The sequence below is a fragment of the Nomascus leucogenys genome, chromosome 10 (assembly GCF_006542625.1).
Source record: "Nomascus leucogenys isolate Asia chromosome 10, Asia_NLE_v1, whole genome shotgun sequence".
Lineage (NCBI taxonomy): Eukaryota > Metazoa > Chordata > Mammalia > Primates > Hylobatidae > Nomascus > Nomascus leucogenys.
This window is the reverse complement of record NC_044390.1, coordinates 77,028,961-77,035,968: the sequence shown is the minus strand read 5'-3', so window position 1 is coordinate 77,035,968 and position 7,008 is coordinate 77,028,961. Positions and strand designations below refer to the sequence as shown.

Below are 7,008 nucleotides of genomic sequence, written 5' to 3'. Positions count from 1 at the left end.
TGCTGTGCTCCCCATCAATTAGTTGATGTTTCCAGATACTCTGTAAAAGGTCTGAGAAAGTTCTCCCAAAACACCATCATTAGTGAGATGCAGCAGTGTTACATATGCTTTGGGGCTCCGCAGTTTTACAGTAATGACTATCTTTTTCTTCCTCTGTGCTTAGCAAATAGCTTTCTTTTTTTTTTTTTTTTTTTTTTTTTTTGAGTTGGAGTTTCACTCTTGTTGCCCAGGCTGGAGTGCAATGACGTGATCTCGGCTCACCACAGCCTCCGCCTCCCGGGTTCAAGTGATTCTCCTGCCTCAGCCTCAGAAGTAGCTGGGATTACAGGCATGCACCACCCCACCCGGCTAATTTTGTATTTTTAGTAGAGACAAGGTTTCACCATGTTGGTCAGGCTGGTCTTGAACTCCCGACCTGAGGTGATCTGTCCGCATCAGCCTCCTAAAGTGCTGGGATTACAGGTGTGAGCCACGGCACCCAGAGCAAATAGCTTTCTTTGAACCCTGCATCAAGATACTAGTTCCATGCATCTTATTATAATATATTTATTCCCTATGTTTAACTTTTTTTTCTTTTGGAGAGAGGATCTCACTCTGTCACCCAGGCTGGAGTGCAGTGGTGTGATCTCAGCTCACTGCAACCTCCATCTCCTGGGTTCAAGCGATTCTTGTGCCTCAGCCTCCCAAGTAGCTGGGATTACAGGCATGCACCACCACCCCGGCTAATTTTTTGTATTTTTAAACATGGAGTTTCACCATGTTACCCAGGCCGGTGCGAACTCCTGGCCTCAGGTGATCCACGCGCCTCGGCCTCCCAAAGTGCTGGGATCACAGACGTGAGCCACTGCGCCCGACCCCTTAATTTTTTTAATACAGTGAAAGCCAGCCCAGCACAGATGCCCTCGCTTCTTCCTAACAGGTGATGGGGTCCTGGAATGAGCTTAGTGTCTTAAAACCACTGGTCTTTATTTTATTTTCAGAGAAAGGCCCCCTGTGCAGGTTCCTAGGGGGAGCTGGTATAGATTTGCATGGTGGTTCATCAGGGCTGCCCATGGTCACCAATGATTGTCCTCTGGTTAGGTGACTTGGGACTCTTCTCCCAAATGGAAGAAGGGTGGGGGAGGGCCTGAGCACCACGGGTACTTTTCCAAGTGAGAAGTCAGAAAGATGCCACGTCCTCACTGTGATCCCGCTTGTTCAGGGGACGTCTGTGCAGGCTTAGGACCAGTGTCTCACACAGCTCACACCCAGAGCAACCTCCTCAGGCAAGGAGGCTCAAAAGAGCCAGCAGCAGGCCTCCTGGAACCCTGGCGGGCTCACCAGGCCGGGCCCCCATAGTCTGGTTCAGCAGCTCTGGGGTGGGGCCCAGGAGTAGGCATTTCTAACAGGTTCCAGGGACCACACTCTGCGAAGCTCTGCTGTAGACCGTTTCCAGGCCTTTCCCACCACACAGCTCCTTGGCTTCTGCTTTTAAACATGTTTTAGTGTAGGAGAGTCATGTGAAGTCATCATTATAATTTTAGCTGACATTTCCTCTGCGCCAGGCACTGTGCTGAGTTCTTTTTTCTTTTTCTTTTTTGAGACAGAGTCTCTCTATTACCCAGGCTGGACCGCAGCAGCGTGATCTCAGCTCACAACCTCTACCTCCCGGGTTCAAGCAATTCTCCTGCCTCAGCCTCCCGAGTAGCTGGAACTACAGGTGCGTGCCACCATGCCTGGCTAATTTTTTTGTATTTTTTTTTTTTTTTTAGTAGAGACAGGATTTCACTATGTTGGCCAGGCTGGTCTCCAACTCCTGACTTCATGATCTGTCCGCCTCGGCCTCCCAAAGTGCTAGGATTACAGGTGTGAGCCACCACGCCCGGCCTGTGCTGAGTTCTTGACACATGTTCATTCATTTCATCCTCACTACAGCCGGATGAAGTGAGTGTTTCTTCCCATTTTTCAGATAAGGATGTTTACAGCCCAGGAGGCCAAGCCTCACATCCAAGGAGAGAGTGTGTCAGTTGCTGTCATGCTCCTTACTCCTCTTCACCACCAGGGTGCGCTTCCCAGCCTCCGGCAGAGTCACAATGTTACAGGATCTCTGGGGTGTTGATTTTTCTGGCTGGAAATCTCTGGCCAGTGCCTTTGCCTGAGTTTTTGTTGTCCTGCATCCAGGAAGAATGAGGTACGCAGACAAGTGGAGGCTGAAGACTTTTTTTTTTTTTTTTTGAGACAGAGTTTCGCTCTGTTGCCCAGGCTGGAGTGCAGCGGCGCAATCTTGGCTCACTGCAACCTCCGCCTCCCGGGTTCAAGCGATTCTCCTGTCTCAGCCTCCTGAGTAGCTGGGATTACAGGCACGCGTCACCATGCCCAGCTAATTTTTGTATTTTTAGTAGAGACGGGGTTTCACCATGTTGGTCAGGCTGGTCTCGATCTCCTGATCTCTTGATCCACCCACCTCAGCCTCCCAAAGTGCTGGGATTACAGGCGTGAGCCACCATGCCTGGCCAAAGATTTTTATTTAGTGTTAGAACAGCTCCTCTCTGTAGGCAGGTCGTCCCGTCAAGTGTTCAGCTGTCAGCAGAGAGGAGGCCCTGGAGAGGGTGGCTCCTCTTCACAGGCAAGTCATTCGGCCATCTCTGCAGGTCTCTGAAGCTCTCAGTAGACAGGGTAGCTCCTCTGTGCCAGCAGGTTGTCTCTGCAGCTCTCAGGGAGAAGGGTACTACTCCTCTCTGCAACTGGTCGTCCCATCGTCTGCAGCTGTCAGCAGAGAGAGCACTCCTCTCTGCAGCTGGTTGTCCCGTCATCATCTCTCTGCCCTCTCCATCCTCTGGTCTGCTCTGGCTGAGCCCAGGGCTTTTATGGACCACAGAGGGGAGGAAGTGCCTGCCAACTGGTCCATGGGTGGCCATGGGCAGGCCAGGAAGAGGTACCACAAGTCCCCACTCAGGTCTGCAGGACTGGCAGCCTGGCCCCCAGCCTTTAGGCCCTCCCTGGCTTGTAGGTGAGGACTTACTGCGGACCCTGCCCACTCCCACCCAGGACTGTCTGCCTCCCGCTGCCATTCATGGCCCCAGGGCTTGGCCCCAACCCTGTTCTGAGATGGGAGAGGGTAGTGGGAGCTGAGAGAGGCCAGGCAGTGGGAACAGACACCCCTGAGCCTGCAGAGACTGGGGGATCCTTTCTGGGGCACCCAAGGATGCAGGCTGCAGAGACACCCAGGTCCTGCATCTGGGAGGGCAGCCACAGCTGCACCTGGGAGCTCCCGCCCCCACCAACCGAGAAGAGGAAGGGCTCCCACTTGTCCCCAGCTCCTGCCTGCTTCATGGAGCAGGAGGCTTAGGTCTGCAGTCATAGGTCCAGTGGCTGCAGCTGCACCCAGGAGGGCAGATCCTGCCTCTTCCTGGCTCCCCCAAGAGCCCAAGAGCCCAAGAGCACAAGGAGGCTCAAATCCACAACTGCAGTTTGGGCGGCAGTAGCCCCACCCTCCTGGAGCGGGAGGCCTTGGTCTGCAGCTGCAGTTTTGGTGGCTGCAGAGGCACGGAGAGCTCCCATCCCAACCTAGAAGGGGTAAGGCTCCCAGTGGCTCCATGGAGTGTGCAGCCCCAGCTGTGCTTCCCTGCTGCAGCTGGCATAATGGCAGCAGCCACTACCATCAACAATGGAGTCGGGGCCGGGCGCGGTGGCTCATGCCTGTAGTCCCAGCACTTTGGGAGGCCGAGGTGGGTGGATTACCTGAGGTCAGGAGTTTGAGACCTGCCTGGCCAACATGGTGAAACCCTGTCTCTATTAAAAATACAAAAAGTAGCCAGGTGTGGTGGTGGGCTCCTGTAATCCCAGCTACTCGCGAGGCTGAGGCAGGAGAATTGCTTGAACCTGGGAGGCAGAGGTTGCGCCACTGCACTCCAGCCTGGGCGGCAGGGCAAGACTTTGTTTTTATTTTTTTTGAAACAATCAATGGAGTCAGGGAAGGTGGCCTCCACGTGGAGCTGGCACTGCTGGGCTGGCTGCACTGCAGCACCTCAAAGGCTCCTCCCCACGAGTCTAGATATGGGGGGGCAGGTGGGCAACAGGCTGTGTAAACAGATAACTTTCACAGCCCTGACAGCTGGTGCCCTCACAGCCCAGAGGCCCTTGAGCAGAGGGCTGAGTCCCTGGCGCCTGGACCTCTCTGGCGTTTGTTGAATGGCTGACTGGAAGGACTGTCTGAGCGCCTGTCCCCTTGCTTACAACACCGTGACCGCAGCAGTCTCCATCCCCTGAAGCTGATAGGGCAGAAGTGCACTCGGCAACCATCTGAGGAGCTGCTCGCTGTCCAGCAGGCCAGGCGCGTGAGGTTGTCCAGAAACGGGTCCCTGTGGTCTATGGACTCTGGGGGTCCCAGCGTCTGCTAGCCAGCCATGGAACCAGGAGCCAGAACTCCACTTCAGTCCAGGCCCGGTGGTTCCAGCTGTGTTCAAAGTATGTGTGTCAACTTCCCACCGAGTCCCGAAGGGAGGGGTGCTGGAGATGAGAAGAGGCTGGCCTGGACCCTCACCTCATCCTCCCACCTGCTCGACCGTCCGTCCTGCCCCACACCCAGGCCCCTGCTGGGCTCACAGCTCCCCAGCTGCTCTCTCTCCAGTTCCTCAAACCACTCAAACCTGCTCAGAACTCCTCAGCCTCATTTCTCTCCCAAAGGAGGCTTCTCACCAAAGACCACGTCTCCTTCTCCGAAGTCCCTCTTCTCACCCAACCCCCACCTTCCCTTCTTGGGGCTCATCCTCCCACTCCTTTGCATCATCCCACAGGCCCCCTTGGGCCTGGCTCTCCACTGCCCTTCCCTTCAGAATCCCACTCACCTAGCCCTGGCCTCTTGGCCTCGCTTAGTCCTGTGAGCCCCATCTCTCCCAGAACACTTTACATACAGGAGTGCTTTTTTTCTTTTTTTTTTAAAGGTAGGGAGGGATTCCACTTTATTATTTTCCAAGATGACTGTCCACTTGCTCCAACACTGTTAGCAATTCATCTTTTTCTTTTTCTTTCTTTTTTTTTTTTTTTTTTTTTTTTTGAGATGGAGTTTTGGTCTCGTTGCCCAGGCTGCAGTGCAATGGTGCGATCTTGGCTTGCAACCTCCGCCTCCCGGGCTCAAGCGATTATTCTGACTCTGCCTCCTGAGTAGCTGGGATTACGGGCATGCACCACCATACCTGGCTAATTTTGTATTTTTAGTAGAGATGGGATTTCACTGTGTTGGCCAGGCTGGTCTCAAACTCCCGACCTCAGGTGATCCACCCACCTCGGCCTCCCAAAGTGCTGGGATTACAGGCGTGAGCCACTGTGCTCGGCCGTCATCTTTTTCATACTACTTTTTTTTAATCACTCTGTCGCCTAGGCTAGAGTGCAGTGGCGCGATCTCAGCTCACTGCAATCTCTGCCTCCCAGGCTCAAGCAATTCTACTGCCTCAGCCTCCTGAGTGGCTGGGATTACAGGCACGTGCCACCGCACCAGGCTAATTTTTATATTTTTCATAGAGATGGGTTTCGCCATGTTGGCCAGGCTGGTCTCGAATTTCTGGCCTCAGGTGATCCTCCCGCCTTGGCTTCCCAAAGTGTTGGGATTACAGGCGTGAGCCACCGTGCCTGGCCCTTCATGGGGGCGTTCTGAAGTCTAACTTGGTTTTGCAATTTGCATATCCGGGCCTGAGTGGTACCTTGGCCCTCCCCTCCGGGCCAGGGGATGCAAACTGTCCTCCCCTCTGGGCCCGGGGATGCAAACTGCTCTCTGCTCCCCTCTTCCCACCACCCCTTCCCAGGACCCCACTTCAGGTTCTTCCCCAGCCCGGCCTGTTGCTTTCAGACCAGAGGGGCTGAGCTGACACCTGCACTCCAAGCAGCCACTGGGCTAAGTGCTCTGGGCATTTCCCAGTCAGTTATGAAAGCAGGCTCCCCAAGTAGGAATTAAAACTACCCCCATTTTGCAGATGAAGAAACCAAGGCTCGGCCCTTGGAGCCCAGTTCATATTGGAGCAAGTGAGAGCACTGAGCCTGTGCTCTTAACCGCAGGGCTCGACTGGCACAGGTGGACGTCCAGGCCAAGGATGACAGGCCTTCTGGAACCAGGAGAGGGTGAGGAATGGCTGCGACCCTGGCAGGGGTGTGGTGGGAAGGAGGTGCGGAGCAGAGACTTGGGGGCTCCCATCTCCTCCCAGTCCTCTTTCCTGGGAGGGTCGGAGCAGGGAGGCCCCTGGGGGGGCTGCTTACTGTGTGGTCCTCTCCTCGCCTTGGGAGGAGGCTCACAGGAATAGAGCCTGGGTGGCCGGGTTTGTATTTTGCCTTTCAATTCCTTACTTCTGCCATAAATATTTCTCGTCTTTTCTGTTTGTTTCAAATTGAGATCTTCAGTAACCACTGCTCAGGTAAGACTCTGAACTCTGTGTGGAGGACGCTGCCCAGTTCCACTGCTGGAATGATTCGAGGAGCCTCATTCACAAGCACAATGACTTTCCCCACGGCGGCCCTTCTGAAAGGAGCGGCCCTGCGCCTGCTGCTGGAAGCAGAAGCCTCCCTTCAGGGCATGGCACAGGCCGGTCCACCCCATCCCCAGAGTTGAGGGAGAATCTGCCAGTCCAGGGAGTGCTGGGGAATGAGGCGCGCAGCCAAGAGTTGACCTGCTTCCACTGGAAGCAATGGAAATCCTGCCCAAGTCCACGTCCAAAGGCAGAGCCATGGCCAGTTCCACCCCAGGCGGGTGGACTTCTCGGGGCAGCATCCTATTGGCAGAAACAGTAGGCCCTTCTGAGCTCCATGCTTTTTTTTTTTTTTTGAGACAGAGTTTTGCTCTTGTTGCCCAGGGTGGAGTGCAATGGCGTGATCTCGGCTCACCGCAACCTCCACCTTCCAGGTTCAAGCAATTCTCCTGCCTCAGCCTCCCAAGTAGCTGGAATTACAGGCATGCGCCACCACACCCAGCTATTTTTTGGTATTTTTAGTAGAGATGGGTTTCTCCATGTTGGCCAGGCTGGTCTCGAACTCCTGACCTCA

The 7,008-nt window shown here is 54.7% G+C and overlaps 1 long non-coding RNA gene across 1 annotated transcript; it reads left to right on the top strand.

Annotated features, from left to right (window-relative positions):
• The first annotated feature begins 1,657 nt into the window (after window positions 1–1,657).
• Window positions 1,658–6,811, top strand: LOC115836996. Its single transcript, XR_004032056.1, has 3 exons — window positions 1,658–1,699; window positions 5,949–6,093; window positions 6,362–6,811. It is a non-coding gene; the product is annotated as an uncharacterized LOC115836996 (long non-coding RNA).
• Window positions 6,812–7,008: the final 197 nt, after the last annotated feature.